We start from the raw sequence: 23,551 nt of genomic DNA, 5'->3' as shown, positions 1-23,551 counted from the left end.
GGAGGGGGATGGGTGTGGGTGGTGTAAGGCCAACTGGCCCGAGGCAGGGGAACACAATCAGATTCACAGATTGCATCAGACAGAAATTCTCCGGACCACCCAGGTCCATAAACTGCCCTGGAGACATTCCGGACCACCCAGTTCCAGGAACTGACCTGGGGACTTTGAACCCAGCCCAGCCTTCCCGCCTTTCGAGGGGCGGGACTAACGGTCCCCCAGGATACCCGAGACGACCACCAAATAAGGAATACCCTGCGCCCTCCCAGATTCACCACACCCCTTTCCCTTCTTCCCCTATAAAATCTTGCCCAACCCTCGGCCGGGTGCGACTTCTCTGGCCCCTTTATCTCGGACCAGTGAACCTCGCCCGGGAGCGCTCCCTAATAAAGCTCACTTCAAACTTTCCTGTTTCGCGGCGCCGTTTGTTAAGATCCGACCTTACAGGTGGGGTGAAGAGTTCCGACCTGACCTGAGAATTCTCACCCTGGGCTTTTCAGGAAAATAGATCTCCATAGCAACTCTTACTGTATATTATGGGCTGAAATGTGTCCCCTCAGAATTTGTACGTTGAAGTCTTAACTTCCAGTACCTCAGGATGTGACAGTGTTTGGAGTAGGGTCTTTGCAGAGGTAATCAAGTTAAAATGAGTGGAAATTACACTTTATTAAAGTGGTCCCTAGGGCTTCCCTGGTGATGCAGTGGTTGAGAGTCCGCCTGCCGATGCAGGGGACACGGGCTCGTACCCCGGTCTGGGAAGATCCCACATGCCGCAGAGCGGCTGGGCCCGTGAGCCATGGCCGCTGAGCCTGCGTGTCCGGAGCCTGTGCTCCGCAACGGGAGAGGCCACAACAGTGAGAGGCCCGCATACCGCAAAAAAAAAAAAAAAAAAAAGGGGAAATTTAGACACAGACATGTACAGAAGATGATGTGAAGACACAGGGACACACCTTGATCTCAGACTTCTAGCCTCCAGAACTGTGAGACAATACATTTCTGTTGTTTAAGTCCCGCAGTTGGTGGCACTTTGTTTTGGCAGCCCTAATAAACTAATGCACCCTAGGACTCCACAGCCCATGGTGGAATATCCAAGTGTCATTTATTTCCTGAGTATTTACCTGCATTAGGTAAGCTAAAGAAGATAGCCCAGGGAATTCCCAAGAAGACAGCCCAGGGAATTCCCTGGCGGTCCGGTCCGGTGGTTAGGACTCCATGCTTCCACTGCCGGAGGCCCAGGTTCATTCCCTGGTCAGGGAACTAAGATCCTGCAAGCCTCCTTGCAGTGCAGCTAAAAAAAAAAAAAAAGAAGATAACCCAGCAATTGTGCATTCACACTCCCGGGAGAAGAATAGACAGCTACCATTTCTGAAGCATTTAACGCGTGTATCAGTAATGAGATCATGATCAATACAATAGTGTGTATAATCACTATACTAGGTGCTTTGCAAACACTATCCTAGTTAATCCTCCCAGCACCCCAGTTGAGGCAGACGTTATTATCCTCAGTTCACAGTGGTGGAAATTGAGGCTCAGAGATGTTTAGGTAAGTTGCCCAGGATCCTGCTTCTCAAGGCTCGGCTGTGACCTGTTGGAGGTCCATTGTGCTCTTCTTCCACGGGGCACATGCCCCTTCTTTTGTTCCAGTGTCCACCCCAGCGCACGGGGCTTTGACCATCCTGCCTAGTCCTGTGGTCACTCATGGTGGTGCCATTTCTCTCTCTGGTGGTTTGAGGATGAGCGTGTGATGAAATTCTGGACAGTGAGACACAGAGGAAGTCGGCTGGAAGGCTTGTAGAAAAGGGTTCTTACTATGGAGAAGTTGCACCAAGAAGAAGCAGTTCATTCTCTCCTGCTGGATGTTACTGATCTGTATATGATGTCAGGATGGGGGCAACCATCTTGTAACAATGAGGGGAGGTCCCCTGAGGAGAATACCCTAGAGGTAGAAGGAGGGTAAAGGGCCAGGTGATGACTTCACTTCATAGTTCTCATTTTCTGAGGTCATAAATCCACTTACCGCTCAACCCGTTTTGTGTTGTTTTCTGCTACTGATAGCCCAAATCATACCAATATGCCACTTCTACACATATGCTTTGATTTTCCACAGTTCTTATATCGTATTATTAGAACTAATAACTTTACATTGACTGCCATGGAGTTTCAAAGGCCCAACAGAGAGAAATGGCATTCTTTTCTTATTGAGGTAAGCTATACATAACATAAAATTTCCCATTTTAACCATTTTCAAGTGTACAGTTCTGTGGCATTAAGTGCTTTCACCTTGTTGTGCACTCATGACCACCCACCTCCAGAAATTTTTCATCATCCCACACTGAGACTCTGCACTCGTTAAACAATAATTTCCCATTCTTCCACCTCCCAGCACCCGGCAACCACCATCCTACGTTCTGTTTCTATGAATTTGCCTTCGGGTACCTCATGTAAATGGAATCATACAGTATGATCCCTTTGTAACTGGCTTATTTCACTTCACATAATGTCCTTAAGGTTCATCCATGTTGTAGCCTATATCAGAATTTGCTTCCTTTTTAAGGCCAAATAATATACCATTGCATGTATAGACCACATTTAATTTATCCATTCATCAAATAGACATTTGAGTTGCTTGTACCTTTTGGCTATTGTGAATAATGCTGTTATGAACATAAGTGCACAAATATCTGAGTCCTTGCTTTCAATTCTGCTGAGTACATACCCAGAAATGGCATTGCTGATCGCTGGATCATATGGTAGTTCTTTTGTTTTGTTTTAGGAACTGCCATACAGTTTTCCACAGCAGTTGCACTATTTTCCATTTGAACCAACAGTACGCAAGGGCTTCAATTTCTCCGTATCGTTGCCAACATTTGTTTCTGGTTGTTTGTTTTTACTGCCAGTCTAATGGGTGTGAAGTGATGTCTCATTGTAATTTTGATTTGCATTTCTCTAATAATCAGTGATGTTAAGCATCTTATCATGTGCTTATTGATCATTTGTAGATCTTCTTCGGAGAAATGTCTATTCAAGTCTTTTGCCCATTTTTAAATTAGGTTGTTTGGTTTTTGTTTGAGTTTTAGGCATTTTTATATATTCTAGATTTTAATCCCTTATTAAATATGTGATTTGCAAATATTTTCTCCCATTCTGTGGGATGCCCTTCCACTCCACTGATAGTGCCCTTTGATACACAAGAGAGAAATAGCATTTCTTTTGGCAATTTCTCTAAATAATATGGAGAGCCTATCTGTTCTTCAAAATACCCCAAAATCTATCCCTGAATTAAGTCAGACCAGCAGAGCTAGACACCTATTTGATTCATATTGTCCCCTATTATTCATCCATTCACCCACTCAGCCTTATGCAGTACTGAGCTCCTCTCACTTGATATACCTTGAATTGTGTGCTGATACTGTGTGAGGTACATTAAAAGAACTGGCCCTGTGATAGGTGTTGCTGGGTTCTTGGTATGGATGTTGCCAGTAGTGTAAAGACTTTTGTACCGTGTCCCAGTTAGGAAGACCCGTGAGACAGATTTCCCTGTGGTCTCCTATCAGGGATATTTGTGTTTCTTCCTGAGCCACTGACCATGAATACAACCTATCATCCTCCCCTCCTCACAGTGGCTGCTAGAAAGTCTTCAAACCCCACTCATGTGCAACTTCTAGCAGGCAAATTGGACTGCTAGAAGTCCATCTTGACTTTAATGTAATAAACTCAGTCCAGCTCCGTCTTAACTTCCTAATTTTATTTTTCCTTTGCCTCAGTAAAAAACTACTTATCTTCCTCCATTTTAGTCATCATTTATGCTGCCTTAAATTCTTTTTAAAACAAAAATAACATAAATGAATAATCAAACACTGTCACTCACTATCAGTACATGCTATATAATTTGTAGATATATGTATACGTATAGCTAATTCACTTTGCTGTACAGCAGAGACTAACACACATTGTAAACCAACTATGCTCCAATTAAAAAAAAAATGAAAATGTGGGTCCCCTGCCCCAAAGTTATTAAAAATTTCAAGATGGTGACAGCAGAGCATTAAGCCAAGCATAGGACCCTTCAGAGTGTGGGGCCCCGTGTGACTGTGCAGGTCACACGTCCCTGAAGCCAGCCCAGCCAACTACCGTAATTCTCAAAAAACATGGGAAATAGACACCATTTATTCTACCATTTAGTAATGACATTATGTTCGCTTATCTCTTAAAGTTTGTTCAAGAACCACTTAAGACCCAATTTGCATTGTGTACGCTGTTGCGTTGGAGAATGCAGAGGCAGAGAGGTGGGAAAATCAAAGATGTCTTTGGAGATTATATTTAACTAAAACTAATTATTCTATGAAATTATTCTCGGTTAGCTTCTCGGTTCACCGATCTCTGGTTCATATTTGCATTTCCCCACAGATGGATGCCGTCATACAATAGGATCTCCAGCGTTTGCTGGCTGGCTGGCTGGCTGATGGTCGGATGCAGATAGGCTGCATTTAGGAAACAGAAGAGGAGGTTAGGAAAGCACTTTGGGTTTTGATTTGAGGATGTATAGAGTAGGAGACTTGGTTTGGTAGGAAATGAAAAGCAGGATGGTTTTTGAGAAAGACTGTGACACGGTAACGCTGATCTGGCTCCAATGTAGAGGATGATGAATTGAAGGGCAGAGATAATGGAGGCAAGAAGCTCAGCTAGAGAGCCCTTACCCAGGGCCCCCCGAAGGTGATTAGGACCTGAATTGGACTGGGAGCAGTGAGAGTGTGATCATCATAACAACGGTACCTACTTCTTTACAGCTATCATGCCTTTTCACCCCACTGTTTCATTTGCTTCTCCAATAATCTTGCTAGGAACCTTTTATCACATTTTATAGAATTGCAAATTGATTCTCAGAAGGTGTGAATGATTTCCCCAGGTCAGCATAATTAAAGACCAGGTTAGCATTATCCCTCAAGGCAACGCTTTTCCTTGTCCACCGGTGGAGTTCCACCTGACTACACAGTAGAATCTCGGGATAAACTTTTAAACAATAAGCTGTCTAGGCTCCACCCCAGATATTCTGATATAATTGGCCTTGAGTGAGGCCCAAGGGAGTTTTTGAAAGCTCTCCAGGGATTCTAATTTGCAGCCAGGTTGAGAATCTCTCAGCACTATCAGGACCACTTAGGGTAGGGGGGTCTGGCTGAAAATGAGAGACAAGGGGAGATAAAATGGATGAGACTTGATGACTAATTGCAGAAAGATACCAATGGGATGACAAGGTTTTTAGCCTAAGGACTAAACTTCTCAGTAACCTCATCTACACTGCCCAGGATGGATACACTACACCTAGAACAGCTGCATTCAGGGTGAGAATTAAAGGAAAATGGCTGCTTTGGATGTGATCTAAAACAGTCATCTACAGAGGGTAACAAGGAAGCATATGACACGTGTATATGGCGAGAGGGGTAGCAATGTGGATGATGCTTCCTCTGAATTGTCCCACAGGCTTCCAATCAGTGGCACTAAATTGTGTCCCTAGAGACATCCCACTAGAAAGTTTCCATCTTGGATTCTCACAATTCTGCCCAGATGAGTGGTCCAGGGAAAACCACCTGGATGGTGTCAACAGTAGCAGTGTCATCCCTTAGATTTAAGGCAGTCAGTAAAGGAGGATGGCTGGAGAGGAAGATGGATTTAGGAGTCAAAAACATTTGAGAGGCCGGTAATGTATCCAGGTGGAAAAGATCAGCAGGCAATTGGAGATGTGAGACAATCACTAAGGGTTGGTCTGGATTAGATTTTAAAGCAATCCAGGTAGAAATTGGTGTGAATGAGATCACCAAGGAACTCCATAAAGAAAGAGAAGAGGTCCAAGGACCAAACCGTGAAGAATGGCTGTCTTTAGGGGTTTGGGTGAGAAAGAGGAAGCACACAGGTGCTTTCTTTGTAGTGCTAGCCCACCTTTCCTGATTCATCTCCCACCAGTTTCTGACGTGCATCACAGAGGCAGATCACTGACACTGCCCTCTTTCCTGAACATGACTTTCACTTTTCCATCTCCTTGTTCTTTCTCCTGAAATGTTATTTCTCTTCTCCATATGCATATACATGCCCAGTTCTCTGCAAGACCCATCTCAAATGCCACACACCTCCATCGGAGGCTTTCACTGTTCTCCCACGGGGGTGTGACCGCTCCTTTCTTTAGCCTTCATTGTACCTCTTTGCGAAGCTCTAATGCACTGTTATAGTACGGACTGCTGTAACAAATTATACCCAAATTTAGCAGCTTAAAAAACTATCTATTATTGCTCCTAGTTTCTGGGGATCAGGAATCCAGGAGCAGCTAAGTTAGGTGGTTCTGGCCCAGGATCCCTCATGTGGTTGCAAGGTGTCAGTTGGGGCTGAGATGGGCCAAGATGGTGCCCTCAAAATATTATCTCTAACACAGATAAGGCAGGAGATCCTGAGTGCATCAAAAAGGGTGGTGTGTCCCCGTAAGTAGATGGAGAAGAAACAGGAACCCCACCCTGGGTGGAAGACCTGACATATTATCAGCCAGACTTCTGGCTCTCTTCCCTGGGTCCCAACTACACCCAACTGAAGACACAAAAGTTTTCGGCAGCTTCATAGATGGCTTTCTCTCCCACCTTCGTGGAGACTGGTCCTGCTCTACACTCTTCTACTCTCGAGGCCAGAGACGCTCAAAGCTGCCAGCCTTCTCCTCCTCACTCTTATTCTCCTGGCAAATGTGAAAGAAGGGAAGGATGTAATAAAGCCTCTACTCAGAGAAGCCATTCCTCTGTCTTTGTTTTACACCCTTCCTAACTAGTCACGGGATGAAACTAGCTTCTACCAAGCCAAATCAAAGAACCCTGATGCAAATTCTGGAACTCAGACCCAACTCAAGCTCTTTGAGGTCATGGATCTCACGGATCACACCTCTACACCTACCTCACAGTGGATCCTCCATGAATGTTTAAAATTTTGATGTTTTTCTTTCTCTTTTTTTAAAAATTAGTTAATTTACAATATTGTGTTAGTTTCAGGTGTATAGCAAAGTGATTCAGTTACACATATATATATATATAGTCTTTGTTTTTTCGATTCTTTTCCATTATAGTTTATTACAAGATATTGAATATACTTCCCTGTGCTATACAGTAAATCCTTTTTGTTTATACAGGTTTGAATTTTAATAAAGTAAAGAGAGGCTGAGCAGTGAAGTACTGAAGTTAGTAAGTGTAGCTGCCACTTCCAAATACTTACCAGTGCCGGTAAGGAGCGAGCCAGGACCACTTCGAAGGAATAGCGTCATCGAGAGAAGTCTCCAAGGCTGGGAGAGACCTAAATGTGTTTGTACACTGAGAAGGAAGAAGATACTGTAGAGTTAAAAAAGAAGTCAATTTATTTGACCCATATATTTACTTAAGGTTGACCTAAAAACTGAATTTGTTTAAAAATGTAAGTTCACAAGCATTCATGGGACACACACACGCACACATGCACACATATGTATACATGTACGTGTATGTATGTATACATGCACACACAGTTAAATATGTGGTAAGAAAGAAGATAATTTCAATAAATTCCAGATAGCAAAAATTGTGTAGGTCCTAATCTCCTACAACGACAATTGAAAAAAGTAATAAAAGTTTAAACAAAAAACCCTTCATTATTTGACAACAAATACACTTCCTATTATGTTACCATAAAAATACAAACTGTTTAGAAAAAACAGAAATTAGAACCATACATATTAAAACTTAAGGTATTTAGCCAAAATTGTACCCAAAAACAAATTAAAAAGTTTAAAAAACTCTCACTGTTATTCAGGAAAGGTTGAAAAGAGAAAATATAACCATTTGAATTTGGAAGCTAGAGAAAGATCATATGATAACTAAAATGAAGCAAAGGAAGAAAATAAAAGAGGTAGAAATCCCAAAATAATAACATTAGGGACTGGTCAGCAAATTCAAGACCTTTATATTTGAGGAAAAATAAGCATAATAGGCCATGTTTTACAAATTGAATGAAGAAACAAATAGAAATATTTAGAAATGATAAAGTAAGCAACAACTAACATGGAAGGAAATTTAAATAGATTAGCATAGACATGCATATGAAATTCTCATACCATGTTCAACTCTATGCTAAGAAATTTCAAAATCTGGCCATTTGCTGAAAAAATGTAAATTTCCAAAACTGAAACCAGAGATAATATAATGTACTAGAGCAATAACAATAATATAAACTGAAAAAACTATTAAAGAACTACTTCCCCCCAAAAGTTCCAGAACCAAATCATCTTACTAATAGATTCTTTCAAATTCTCAAGGAATGAAAATTCACATCCTCCATGATTTGTTCCAAAGCATGTAAAAAATGGAAATTACTCCACTTGTTTTGTAATCCTTCCCTTTGCTTTTTTTTACCCCATCTTTCACCATTTATTTATTTTATTGGTCTTTTACACTCAGTTAACCTCGTATTCTATCAAACACTGCCTCACAAAAATGGTTTAAAAAATGTTTTTGCTTCTGAGGAGCTTTTAATAGGCCGTGAAACATGTTTATAGATAAGAAGTAAACAGGAAGATGCTTTTCTCATCCTTTCCAGAATCCAAACTTTCAATAATAAATATCTACAATGTGGGTGACACCTACCCTGCTTTTTAAGAAAGACAAATGGTTTGTGAATATTATGATGTCTTTTTTTATTTTAACTTTAATATGTAATTTGTTTGGCTTTGTTTAGTTTATTTAATGTCTTTCCTTTTTAAAATCTCTGCTGATACTCAAAAGGGAAGGCCAAAATGTTGACTTTCCAATTCTTCCACTTGCAATGACTTTATAACCATGAATGTTGTTCCTTACCAATTTTTTTCCTGAATACCAACTGCTTAATATTCTACATCAACCCTCAATAAACACGTCAGAGTTATGAGCAAGTGAAGAAAACTGCTTGACTCCAGGAAGAAGGTTGCCATCATGGTTGGCGCACTTGCTGGAAAACTGAACAATGTGGAAACCTCAGAAATAATTTCTAATTTGCAGAACTGTGCTCACCAATTTCAAGGGCAAAACTAGTGAGAGGAAAATTTTGCTACCATAGTTCTCTGTTGTGCCTCTTCCATGGGGGCTGTAAGAGGAGTATTTTCGCCAACCACCCATCCAGAAAGATTTGAATCCTTCCAAAAGGCAAGGGGCACAGATTTGCTGAAAGCATTCATAGTTAATTCAATGCAGCCAAAATCATTCATCTTTGAACTTTTCAGCACCTGGACCATGGATAGGTATTCCCTTCCCTCTGCCTCCTTTGAATTTTGTTCTTCCCATGGACCTAACTGCATTTATGTTAACACACACAAATGCACACACAACACACTTACACACGCTCTAGATGTTTGCTGGAAGGTACAGCTCAATTTTTTTTTCCTCGGGGCCTAAAACAGCAACTAGCACATAGTTTACACTTAATAAATGTTACCTGAAACTAAAGCAAATCAAATTGAATTGAATCTAGCTAAAATAGAAGTATGAAGAAAAAGCTATGGGAGCAACAGAGGAAAGCAGTTTCTAATCCCACCTGGGGGAATTAGAAAAAGTCAAAACAAAATGTGTGCTGAGGAGTTATACAAACCATGTGACAATGTAATTTAATTGTATGGAGCAAACATTTATTTAATTTTAATAATAACTGCTTACACATCTTTACACAGTACTTTAATCTCTGAAACCCTTCCAGACACTCAATAATTGAATTTTCTAGATCACATTCTTCAAAAATCATGCACATTGATTTAATGTTCCCAACAGAGTAGTCAAATGAAGATAGAAACAAATTGAAGACAGCACAAAGTTCGGGACTCCCCTTCACATTATTCGGACCACCCACTACACAAGAGGTGGAACCTAGAGGAGACAGCTGGCCCTGATTCTGTCTCTGAGAAATGGGAACCAGTCAAGCCAATGTGGACACCAACATCACCTTCTGTGCACAAGGGAGATCGTCTAAGAATTCCTCAGATCCTCTGGGCCATACGTGCAAAGTAACAGCATCAAAGCTCAACACTGGCTATTCTTCTCAGCACTTACTCCTATAGTCATTTCTTTCTCTCCTAGTAAACTAAAGAACTCCCAAGATTTATATTAGGCTTTGAAGAACTCTCTGATCACATGCAGTGAAGTTTCTGCCCTGGAATATACCTGTGCTATGGTCTGTGTATCTGTGAACAGATGTTTAATGGGACTTTCCGTGTTGAAATATATTGTGAGGACAGCCCAATGCTGAGAAAAATCAGAGCAAAATCCCTGTCGTCCATCTGCAGCTTAAGTAAGAAAGACTAGAAATAGGAAAGAATAATTGGAGAAAGTTACTAAGTGGCAGAGGGAGAGCTTCCTCCCACTCCAGGCTGGAAGTGGGTGGCCATTGAGAGACCCCTCACAGAGGCTGGGGAGGGGGGTCTTCAAGAAGATGGTGGGAAGGCAAGGAAAGGGCAAAGAAGGGAAAGGACCAGCCCTTCCTGACTGTGTCTCTTGAGCAGAGGTGAGGCCAGAGGTGGGGAAGGAAGAAGCTTTGGATTGAATGGGAGAATGAAGTTTTGATTTAGACTAGAGCAGACATTTTAACTCTTGAAAAATGAGTCACAGCTACCCAAGTGAGATGATTCTTATCACTGAAAGCCACCCAAAAGCCATGAGACTTGTCCGTGGTGCTGTCATAGATCAGGAAACAGAGCTGACAAAGCTGTGAGGGGAAAAATAACTAATGCCATGTCCTATTTGCATCCACTAAGATCATCCCATTCAGTAAACTGGTTACATTGCCCTAAAACATCACCTCACTTGTCCTAACGTGGCCAAAATAACTATGCTGCTACACGGTCGATTCTGTTTGCTGTTGTAATGATCCAGTTGGCTTAACCACACGGTATTCCAGACAACTGTGCACACAGAACGTTGACTGAAAGGCTGTGTATAGATGCAGCTTTTGACTTGTTTCCCTTTTTTCTCATAATATAGCTCTCAATAAAACTAAATAATGAAATTTAGATCAAACTGTCATTAACTTGACATTACGACTTATCTGGATAATCAAAACCTGGCAGACATTCAGCATAATTGTTTTAAAACACTTTGGTTTTCCACTCAGAAACAGGCCAAGGGACTAACCTCCATGATTAATAAGGCAAAACTTAGCTGGAGAAACAAATTTCAGCCAAGCCTTCAAATGTCCCGGGTTTAAACTACCTTTTTACATGGACAAGAGGTTTAAGTGGTATATTCCAGCCCCCAGGTGATTGTGGAAATGGGCTTTTGATTTTGAATCACTGAGACGTGAGACGCCCAGGTCTCATTCAACACCTGCGAAGAAACTGGAAGGGGTTTCTTTCACTATGAACTGCTTTCATTTTCACCTGTTGGAAGGGTCAGCAACCCTGACCAAAAAAAAAGAACTAAACTGATCAGGAGATGGCTAAATAAATTAACTAATAAAATCTGAAATGCTTTGTAATCGTACCATAATGACAGAATGTACAGTAATAAAATGGCTCACAATTTGAATTTACAATCCCTACTTACTCCTTAAAGCCATAGCATTTTAGAGACGAGATTATCTATTCACAAGGCTTCTGCCCAACTCATGTAACAGGATTCTATTATGGGTAAACTGGAGATAAAATGAGAGTTTTAATATGATTATAGGTCAGTGGTTTCTGAATTATTAATGTATAAAAGACCCCAGAGGCATATGCTGAATATATAGTCCGTGAAAGACAAAATTAAATAAACAAAAAGCAATTTACAAGCTGGAAAACATTTTTTAGTTCTCATGGAGCGTGATAACACATGTCCTCTAGCATCCAACTTAACCTCTGAGCTGACACCACAGAAAAGAGGAGAGTGAATTAAGTTAGCTTCATAGGCCCAGAACCTGAAAGAAAATGGTTTGTGGGAAAGCATTTCAAAATTGATAACGTGAACCACAGGAGCAGACATGATTCCTGAGGGCATGGAAGCTTCTTGGAATGAGATTCATCCTAGTGATATATTACAAAATAATGAAGATGAGATATATTTATCTATGTGTTTATTTATGTTTGCTGTACCCTGCCCACTTCCAGAAGGGATTTGTAGTGAATGAGAAAATTCTGGGCAGTAGGGGACATATTTTCAGTCTGGATCGGGCAGTATTTTGAATGTATCTGCAAGACTGTCATACTAGGTATGGTACCTATGAGAGATGTTACACGCAGCTTCCCCTTTTGAGGTTCAAGGATGACCTTGGCCATGGTAACTAACTTCCTTATTTTCTTGACTCTCGGTCCTGTAGTTGCGCATTTACGCCAATTGATTTCTCACCCCGAGATGCCCATCTGAAAAGATCAGTCCAGAGGAGAGAGATGGCTCTCCTTATCAGTGTCACTGCACACACACCTCTCCCTGTCACAGCCTAGAAGCATGAGAAACTCTGTCCGCACTTCTAGTTAATGGTTCAGAAACCAGAGACACAGTGCTGGTTGGGGGCAGGGGGATCAGGTTGCAAAACTTATCAGAAATGGTCCTTATAGACTCTCAGATTCTCTGATTCTCTGGCACCAACTGGGTGTCCAACAATTCAATTCCATTCTGACACTACCCAGAGTTAGCTCAGATCCCACAGGTGTGAGGGTTCAGTCCCAGAAGACCCCCTTCACTTCAAAAGCAGGCGATGCCCAGGCTGCTCACGCTCCTTCTGCTTGGCTACAAATTCTGGGTTCCCATGCCCCCGCTTTCAGTTTTGATCATTTGCTAGAATGACTCACAGAACTCAGGAAAATGCTACTGTTACAGTTTATTATAAAGGATACAAATGAACAGCCAGATGAAGAGGGACACAGGACGAGGTCTGGAAGAATGCTGAGCACAGGAGCCTCTGTCCCCATGGAGCTGGGGTGCGCCACCCTCCTGGCACACTGGCGTGTTCACCAACTTGGAAGATCCCAGAACTCCCTCATTTTAAGTTCTTTTGAAGGTCTCATTACACAGGCATGATTGATTAAATCACTGGCCATTGGTGATTGGACACAAACTCAAGCCCCTCTCCCCTTCTCAGAGGTCAAGGGGTGGGGATGAAAGTTCCAACCTTTTAACCAAGACTCTCTCTTTCTGGCCAGCCCCCCACATCCAGAAGCTATCTAGGGCCTTGCCCAAAGTCACCTCATTTGCAAAAACTCAGGCTGAATGGTTGAAAGGAATCCATTATGAATAAAAAAAGATGCTCCTATCACTCCTAAACTCAGGAAATTCTAAGAGTTTTAGGAGCTCTGTGCCAGGAATCTGGGACAAAAACCACATATTTATTTCTTATCATACCACACAGGCTCTGTAGCATTAAGCTTAAAAAGGCTCTTTGAGATCCTCTAATCCAAACCAGCTCTCCTACAGTAAGAAAGTGAGGCTCATTCCCGTCTTAGCTCCATGAACCCTGCAGTGCATTCAGTGGTGATTTCAGTTTTGTTCATGAACAATGCCTATAAGCCGGCTATGAATGTTAGGTGCTGCAGGGGTAGAGACCACTACCGGGAGCCAATTCCTACCACGGGCTAACATTGAACAGCACTGTCCCTGCTCTACCGCATTCAATCCTGTTAACTCGCCTACAAAGAAGGACCCATTCTGCAGATGAGGAACCTGAGGCTTCGACAAGTTAAGAAGGCCAAGGTTGCATGCTAGAAAGTTGTGGAAATGTCATTTGAACTCAGGTCTGTCTGACTCCAGGGTTCAGGTTCTTCACCACTCTGCCTCCCAGCCATCATGAGAGAGCAGACTGCTGTGGAACAGATCACAGGCTCAGGACTAAAATAGCCAGCAATGATCCCAAATAATGTAACAGTCCAATACAATATAATATAATATATATAATATAACACATGTCTTAAAAATGATGTCCCCGATAGTGAGACCCTCGCAGTGATGGCTTTGGTTCCTCTGAGTGGCACTTTCAGTTATCGGAGACATTACAGATGCAACTACAAAAAAATTTTATGTAATCAAAACAAAATTTTTAAAAAGTAAAGTTTCACTCACAATAAAACCTCATTAATTCAGATGCCGCTAATTCACAAACAGTGTTATATTAATAGGAACCGAGCTGAATTTTACCTTTGTAGACACTTTCCTAATAAATCAAGAGATTAACCGTATTGTTGTATGAGGTTTATATTCATTATTGGGTTCCAGAGCACTTTAATATTCTCAATTAAAATTCTGCATTGCTATTTTGACTATTATCATCATTATTATTATTCTTAAGCCACACTTGCCAAACTTCATAGAAAGGCAAAATATAGTTTCTAGGGTATCTAATATAGAGTGTAGATATTAGAAATATTTATGCAGCAAATATTTGCTTATTTTCCAAAATCTGCATAATCAATTTAGCAAGTTTCTGTTGCTTAATGCATGTATACAGAAAAATCTATAATTTTCTGGTGTAGTCAACATAATACATACAAAGAATGTGGTTCGGGTGGTTATTTCCTAGGTAATGCTATCATTCATAATAAAAGCTGCAACTTCTAAGACTCCAATAGTATTGGAGTTTAAAAGTTATTTAACAATAAATTTCTAGGGGCACCCCAAGTGTTCTTTCAGGCTATAAAATGTGTTCAGTTGCTTCATAAGAACAAAACAAATAGTCTTCTTTATGGAGTATTTGTTAGACTAAAGGATTCTTTTTTCCTCACTTCAGGTTCATGTGAGATGTGAATCTCTATGTCTATTTTTAGCCAAGGAACCACATGGACCTCAATGGTCCCACTGGAAGAGTCGGGCCTCTAAAGACTTGAGATGAATATAAACACATTTTAAGTCCCCTATGTGGGCTCTCCTATCCACCCGCCCCCCCCCCCCCCCCGCCACCTCCAATTCTGTGAGTCTTACACTGGCTTTTAACAGCGTTCAAAAATTGCCAACAGTTGTGATTGCAATGAAGTTGGACGCTACAGCAGACCCTGCTAAAATGGAGGGCAGGTTTTATAAAAATAGAAATAAAATTTAATAACAGTGGTTTAGCAATGAAAGAAGGGAATAAATAACAAATTTCTGTGGGAAGGATGCTCCCAGGACACAGAGGAGGTGAGCACAGTGGGCGAACCCACCCTGGCTGATGCCGCAGAAGCTCACCTGTGAGGGCTGACGCCGTCCTTCCTTTAGTTGTCTCAGGGCCTCACTACAGAAAAATCTCATGAATTCAGGTTCAGCAAATCTGGAATTTGAGATACTTCATGAAACCATAAAAAGCTAAAGGTGAGGGATCTGAGTATGTTATCCAATCTCCTCAATTCACAGACGGTACAAATGAGAAAACAGGACAAAAGATGTTAAGTGACTCGTCCAAGGTCATACAGGAGGTTCCTGGAGAGACCCTTCCTCTTCTTGCCACCATCCAAGATTATGTTCATGCTCACTCTTGAGGGTTAGATTGTGTCCCCCCAAAAGGTATGTTCAGGTCCTAATCCCTGGGATCTGTGAATGTGACCTTATCTGGAAATAAGGTTTTTGCAGACGCAATCAAGTTAAGATAAGGTCTCACTGGATTAGGGTGGGCCTTAGTCCAAGGACTGGTATCATAAGAGGAGGGAAATTTAGGCACAGCACACAGAGAAGGGAAAGGGTGACAACAGAGGCAGATTGGAGTGATGCAGCCAAAGAACACACACCAAGGATTATGAGAAACTATCAGAAGCCGAAAGAGGCAAGGAAGGATCTCCCCCTAGAGCCTTCAGGGGGAGCACAGCACTGCCGACACCTTGATCTTGGATTTCTAGCTTCCAAAACTGTGAGATAATAAATTTCTGTTGTTAGAGCTGCTCAGTTTGTGATAATTTCTTACAATAGCGCTGGGAAACTAATACAATCACACTATGTAAAACAACATCAAAGCCCACTCTATACTAAAATGGTTTACAGTGACATAAATCCCCAGTGAAGATTCACAACCAACCTCAGCCACACATCACGAAAAGCATGTTTATTAAGCATTTATTATTTTCTTAAGTGTCATACTTTACCTCATTTAATCCTCATGGTAACACTATGATATATAATTTGCCCTATTTTAAAGATGAAGAAACAGAGGTTTGAAGAACTTTCAGGAATCTGAGCAGTGTCAATAAACTAGTAAATGCTGAAAGTTGGGAATCAAATCTGGACCTGGAAATGTGTACCTTGAAATCCATGCTCTTAGCACTACCTTGGACCGGCTGCAAATGGCAGGTCAGCCTGTGCACTGAATGCACCGGAGTTACGCAACATGGCAGCCCTGCTCTGGACAATGGGAATGCAGCCACTGCAAACAAATCATCTAAGAGAAATTGCCAGACATGGCAGAGGCTAATATGCCACTATAACATCGGATAGCGATCTGACTACACTAGTTCACCTTCCTACCAAGCATTCCTTCATAACCACTCGGCCGCGTTCGTTCATTCTTTCTTACAATAAACGTACTGCCATTCCCTTGAGGGCCTTCGTGGCCACTCAAAGAATAGAACACTAGCTTTGCCCTGACAGAACTTAGAGGGAAGTTGTGGTTGAAGTTAAAAAGACTTTAGTTCTTGCCTGAAAAGGAGTCGAAAACTTCCCTGTGGTTTCTGGACTCTAGCCCTGTAGTGAATTTAGGATTTTTTCCTCTAAGGAATAAAAGTGTAGCTCAAAAGACCAAGGGCAGTGACCACTAACTGGACCCTGTGAATTTCTTCTCATTCACCAAAAGGCTTGGTAATGAAAGCTCAGAAGCAGGAGACTGAAACAGAAGATCACATTTCCCAAGCATGTTCTTCACAGCTGGATTTTTCAGGCAAATGAGTGGTTTCAACAGGCACAAGAGGCATGGAAATCACTAAAGCAAAGACACAGGAGGCACGGAAATTCACGAAGTATGTAGAGAGCAATGAGCTTAATACAGCCAGAGCACTCTGTGTGTGTGCGTGTGGGTGTGTACGCATGCGTGTTCACCCACATCCAGGTATATGTGCACAGATGTGCACGCACACGGGGTCGTAGGGCAGTGTTGGCTGACAACTCTGGAGAGGTAGATGGGAGGAGCTGAGCTCAGGTGTTCACTAAAAAGGCACACAGAACATGTCGTTTGGGAAGGAGCAGCTTAGAAGGGTGGCTGGGAAGGAACCCTCAGACATAACCAGTCCTGCATTTTAAACAGCCCCAGCCCTGTGGGATACGAGTAAGCTTTTTCTATCTTAACTGCAGTTTAAATAAAGAGGCTAGTAGAGGCTAATATCTGATGCCATTAACATTAGAGCCTTATTTTTAAACCTGATCTTTCCTCTCTTCTGCAGGCATCACTAATAACCTGACCCAAATATAGAGAAGCTTCACAACTTTCACTGCCAAAAATATATACATTTTTTAATTTTAAAAGTTCTTCTGTTACAAAATTAAGATCGCTTTTATTGTGAATTTTTAATAGAAAAAGAATTTTCCCCCTATACATATCCATGTTACAAACTTCCACCGAGGGTAATTTTGTCCAGCCCAATGTTTACCTCTAGACTAGAGGCTGGCAGACACTTTCTATAAAGGGCCAGATAATAATATTTTAAGCTATGCAGACCCTATGATCTCTGTCATACCAACTTTAAGGTTGTAGCATGAAAAAAGCTACAGAGATTATGTAAATAAGCAAGTGTAGTTGTATTTCAATAAAACTTTATTTACAAAATGAGTCAGAAGCAGATTTGGTATATGGGCCATATTTTGCTAATTCCTGCTCTAGACCAACATAACTTTCTCCCTTTACAATCAAGAAATGTTTAAACCATTTTTGTAACTGGTTAATTTTTTTTCTTTTTTTTTTTTGGCTGCGTTGGGTCTTCATTGCTGCCCGTGGGCTTTCTCTATAGTTGCGGTGAGCCGGGGCTACTCTTCATTGTGGTGCGTGGGCTTCTCATTGCGGTGGCTTCTCTTGTTGCAGAGCACGGGCTTCAGCAGTTGTGGCTCGTGGGCTCTAGAGCTCAGGCTCAGTAGTTGTGGCGCACGGGCTTAGTTGCTCCGCAGCATGTGGGATCTCCCCGGACCAGGGCTCAAATCTGTGTGCCCTGCACTGGCAGGCGGATTCTTTCTTTTTCTTTTTAAATAAATTTATTTATTTATTTTTTGGCTGCGTTGGGTCTTTGTTGCTGCACACGGGCTTTCTCTAGTTGTGGTGAGCGGGGGCTTCTCTTGTTGCGGAGCACGGGCTCTAGGTACGTGGGCTCAGTAGTTGTGGCTCACAGGCTCTAGAGCGCAGGCTCAGTAGTTGCGGTGCATGGGCTTAGTTGCTCCACGGCATGTGGGATCTTCCCGGACCAGGGCTCGAACCCGCATCCCTGCCTTGGTAGGTGGATTCTCAACCACTGCGCCGGTAAGTCTGAGGCTTTACTTTGATATGCGTCATTAATTATCTTTTTATCTTTCCTTTCCTAGTCTCTTTCCCAAATCTTACAATAGCAATGTGTGAAACCCACCTGATTTGGCTCTTGCCCATAAAAATGCCTTCCTGACTTGGTGCCTTGTGAGCAAAACAGTCAGAAACAGCCCAGCGAGCCCCATTGACTCTGGCCAATTAGTGTTTCATCAGAGAAGTATTTCTTTTCTTTTTTTTTTTAATTAATTAATTTTATTTTTGGCTGTGTTGGGTCTTCGTTTCTGCGCGAGGGCTTTCTCTAGTTGCGGCAAGTGGGGGCCACTCTCCATCCCAGTGCGCGGGCCTCTCACTATCGCGGCCTTTCTTTTTGTGGAGCACAGGCTCCAGACGCGCAGGCTCAGTAGTTGTGGCTCACGGGCCTAGTTGCTCCGCGGCACGTGGGATCCTCCCAGACCAGGGCTCAAACCTGTGTCCCCTGCATTGGCAGGCAGATTCTCAACGACTGCGCCACCAGGGAAGCCCAGAGAATTATTTCTACGTAAGGCAAGGGTTCTCTATGCCTTCCAGACTGCTGTGGGGAAGTAATAAAACAGTAAGTTAAGGCTGGGTGAAGAACTCGACTTTTGTCTTTGATCCTGCTTCTCTGACAATTGCCAACAGGCTTCTTTTTGTGGTGGATTGAACTTACCTTGTTTTCTTTTTTCCCCAAACAGCTGCAGTTGCAAGTTATTGCTTGCCAGAACTTATTTTTCTCATACCTATTCAAACTTCTATGAGAGACAAAAAGCTGATGAAAAGGAAAGAACACTTTGCTGTCCTCAAATTAGAGGTGACTAAAGAATTTGAGTTCAGGGGCTTCCCTGGTGGCGCAGTGGTTGAGAATCTGCCTGCCGATGCAGGGGACACGGGTTCGTGCCCCGGTCCGGGAAGATCCCACATGCCGCGGAGTGGCTAGGCCCGTGAGCCATGGCCGCTGAGCCTGCGCGTCTGGAGCCTGTGCTCCGCAACGGGAGAGGCCACAACAGTGAGAGGCCCGCGTACTGCAAAAAACAAAAAAAAGAATTGAGTTCATATTGACCCCAGGACAGGATAAGTGATATTTTTTCCTTCACTTATGTCAGAACTAGAGAGTGAAATAGAATGCTGGTTGTGGATATAAATATATGTGCTCCATGTTCTTAAAAAACTGTGTGCATTATTTGTAACTTCCAAGTCTATTAGAGTGTGGCTCATCACAGTCACTGTACTGTAATCATCCTTCAAAAGAAATGCATGTTTTACTTGGTAATCAGAAGTCCCAAGGTGAGTCAGTGAGTTCATGAGTATCTCAGCTGGTGGATTTGCACAACTGATCCTGGCCACTCAGCTGCCCAAAAGTCCAGACACCACCATCCCAGTGCCCAGTTTGAGTCTCTTCCATCTGCTTACCTTTGTGTCCTTCTTGCCTTCTCAGTTCATACTTTAAATTGAGATTTTATAAGCCAAGCCAAATTGGTGCATTTCAAGGGTTTATTCTAATCTCTTCCACTGTTCTATAACTATGAGTTGGGTCCAAGCAACTCAGAATTGTGTGCCCATCCTGAAGTTATTCCAAATTGCTTACTTTGAGAATGAGTATTAGAAAGTCTGGCACACAGTAGGTACTCAATAAATGTTTATGGGATCCTGGTATATATACATGGCATTTTTTTTTTTAACTGAGACAAAATCTTCTTTCAACAGGCAGTAGAAGCAAGATGTTCCTGGCACGTGACACACTGACTCAGGTCTCTGTGATAAGAGAGAGCACTATACAGAATTCCTGGAAGAGACACATTCTCTCAGCTTCCTTATTATCATGTCATCTCCCACTCTTAATTGATTTTCTCAAAGCTCCACAGATATAAGAATAAATATGCTGGAGCCTTAGGGTTGTTTAGTCCATGAGGACATAGAATTCAGTAATCTACCCAAGTCTTGTCACTACCTGAGCTACCAGGGCCTTTATAATACACACCTTTTTATGGACCCGAGTATTAGTATGATAGATTGACCCTAGGGGTTTTCTTTTAATAAAATGAAAGAAAAAGAAGAGGGAGAAAAAAGAGGGGGATGGGGAGAAAAGAGAGAGAGAGGGGGTCTCCCAACCCCCAAACTCAGCATATTCATATAAGCATATAAGACCAAAAGGATGCAATGTCAAAATTAAACTTGAAAAATTCCATCCTAGGAGAGGTTGTTTTTTTTTTTTTTTCATAAAATGAAACCTTCCTATCTCCTTATTCTGGTGAAAAAAAAAATGAGAAAGATTGATGAAAGCACCTTTCTTTCAAAAGTCCTCTCTGTCTGTTCAGAGCAAGGAAAATTAAAATACCAGACAAATTCATCCATCATGATAGGCCTCTTGTTCCCTTTTCATCCTTCTTTTACTTTCTAGATTACTAATTTCTCAGTCACCTTGTTTTTGTTCCCTGTCTGATGGTAAGCATATGTATAATACTTAATAGTTTTTATATCTATAGATGCTGGTACTTTAGCACTTAATATTTGCCATATATCTAGGAGCTCAAAGAATTTCATTAATTAATTAGGTATGTCAATCTATTTCAGAAATTAGAATACGTACGGAAATCAAGCTTTAGAAAATCAAAAGGATAACTGTTGTCTCTAGTAAAAACTTGAGAATTTCATCCAGACGCTGGGGTCCCCATCACATTTCATCATTGGCTGCATGACCAAAGGCAAGAGTATCAGTCAGTATAAGTTAGGTTATGCTGTGGTAACAAACAAGCCCCAAACCTCAATGGTTTATAACAACTCAGGTTTATTTCCCACTCACACCACATATCCATCATAGGGTGGTCATGGCTTTGTGATAGAGGGAAAAGAGCACACAGAAAAGAACATGCTGGCTTCTAAAGCTTTCTCCCAGAAGTGGCCCACGTCATTTCCATTCACAGTCCGCTGGCCAGAGCAAGTCCAGTGACTCTATCAGTGGGACAGGGACATATAATCCTCTCACAAGGAGAGGCAGCAAGTACTGTGAACATTATACAGTCTACCACAGTGAGAGGCCTCAGCTTTCTTACTTGTGAAAAAGTTGAGCCTAAGTTACCTCACAGATAAAGTTTATGATGTAGTAGTTCTGAATACCATTTGACAATAAAGCAGGGCAGTATTATAATTATTGTTCATACCTGCCCACCTCAAGCACCCTAAACGCAGTGGTTCCTCATAAAAGCAATGGGCAAAGTTAGGAAAGACGTCTTGTTGAGTTGTGCTTGGTCCAGGTTTTCTGGAAGACTCTTCCCAGCAACAACCAATACAGTAGGCCCCACTTATCCACAGTTTTACTTTTCCTGGTTTCAGTTACCTGCAGTCAACCACGGTCCAAAAACGTTACATGGAAAATTCCAGAAATAAACAATTTGTAACTTTTAAATTGCATGCCATTCTGAGTAGCTGATGAGAGTTCTGGTTGTCCCACTCCATCCCACCCAGGACGGGAATCATCTCTTTGTCCAGTGTATTCTACCCGTTAGTCATTAGTAGCCGCCCTGAGTAGCAGATTGACTGTCTCAGTATTGCAGGGCTTGTGTTCAAGTAACCCTCATTTTACTTAATAATGTCCCCAAAGCACAAGAGTAGTGATGCTGGCAATTCGGATATGCTAAAGAGAAGCCAAAAAGTGCTTCCTTTAAGTGAAAAGGTAAAAGTTCTCCACTTCATAAGAAAGAAAAAAAATTATGTGCTGAGGTGGCTAACATCTACAGTAAGAAGGAATCCTCTATCTGTAAAATTGTGAAGAAGGAAAAAGAAACGTGCGCTAGTTTTGCTGTCACATCTAAGACTGCAAAAGTTATGGCCACAGTGCATGGTAAGTGCTTAGTTAAGGTGGAAAAGGCATTAAATCTGTACAATAAAATATTTTGAGGGAGAGAGGGAGAGACTACATTCACATTCAAATTATTGTAATAATTTTTATTGCAATATATTTTTATAATTGCTTTATTTTATTTGTTATTGTTGTTAATCTCTTATTGTGCCTAATTTACAAATTAAACTTTATAATAGGTATGTATGTATAGGAAAAAACATAGTATATATAGAGTTTCATACTATCCACAGTTTCAGGCATCCTCTGGGGGTCTTGGGAAGTATCTCCTGAGAATAAGGGGGACTACTGTATTCTTTCCAACCCAAAATTCTATGATACTCTAACACAGAAGGGGTCAACAAAGTAGGGGAATTCTATGAAAACACTCTAGCCAGGATTTTCTTTAAAATGTATCTGCTTCTTAATTATACTTAATTTTTCAAAATACTAATCTAAGTCTTCTAAGCCTCTCACTAGAAATCTTTGCCCCTGAAGTTACTTTACCTAGAAGGAAGTCTTAGAACCCCAGGCTTGGCGTATGCAAGGAAAACCCATGGGTTTCTGGTTCCCATTCAATTTGTACTAAGAGGATCATTATTATTTACCTGGTTATGCTGAAATGGGAGGCTGAGCCCTATAGTCACATTCTTTTTTAAAACATTCAAAAACAGCTGTTGGGAGAAGAAAAGGGACTAAAAGTAACTCAGTGATTTATATATTAAAGTTTCAGAATGCATTATCTGAGATCCTTGGAGCCTAAATGTTTCAGAATTCAAAATTTTCAGGTTTCAGGGAGCTAATACAGTGCATATATCACCTTCATCAAGCTATATGAAGCTGAACCCATAATATTAAATATTCCAGCATCAGAAATGTATCAAGTATAAATGCACATAGGTATAAAATATAAAGACAATAAATAACTTTATGTGGGTTCAGATCTGATTTTTTCCAAATGAGTTTGCTGCAAACTTATAATAAAATTCTGGGTTTTCAGAGCTTTGAGAATTTCGGAATTGTGGATAAGAGTCTGTAGAATGTATTTTATTTAATATTTAATATAGTCCTATTTAGTGATGTGTAGCATGTATTAGGTGAAAAAAGCAAGGTGGAAAAAAGCATGAATGGTATGCTACCTTTATTTGGGGGGCGGGGGGAATGGATACTTGCTTATATTTTAAAAACTTGTTTATAAGAAAAAAAAAAAAGAAGAAGAAAATGTAAACCAAAAAATAAAGCAATGGAAGCAAGGGGAACAAGGTGGGGAATACAGGGATAAAAGCTAGGCCTCTCTGAATATACTTTGACTACAAA

The 23,551-nt window shown here is 41.4% G+C and overlaps 1 long non-coding RNA gene across 1 annotated transcript in view; it reads right to left on the bottom strand.

The window, feature by feature from the left end:
* Positions 1–1,595: 1,595 nt before the first annotated feature.
* The window catches only part of LOC307196928, a 37,217-nt gene continuing 15,261 nt past the window's right edge, over positions 1,596–23,551 (bottom strand). The window contains exons 2-3 of the long non-coding RNA XR_013831290.1: positions 7,237–7,331; positions 1,596–1,933 (exon numbers count right to left, since the gene is read on the bottom strand). This is a non-coding gene — a long non-coding RNA (uncharacterized lncRNA). The remainder of the gene's footprint in view (positions 1,934–7,236; positions 7,332–23,551) is intronic.

Source organism: Stenella coeruleoalba (assembly GCF_951394435.1).
Source record: "Stenella coeruleoalba genome assembly, chromosome: 14".
Lineage (NCBI taxonomy): Eukaryota > Metazoa > Chordata > Mammalia > Artiodactyla > Delphinidae > Stenella > Stenella coeruleoalba.
Note: the sequence above shows the minus strand (reverse complement) of the source record. Positions and strands in the feature narration are given on the sequence as shown.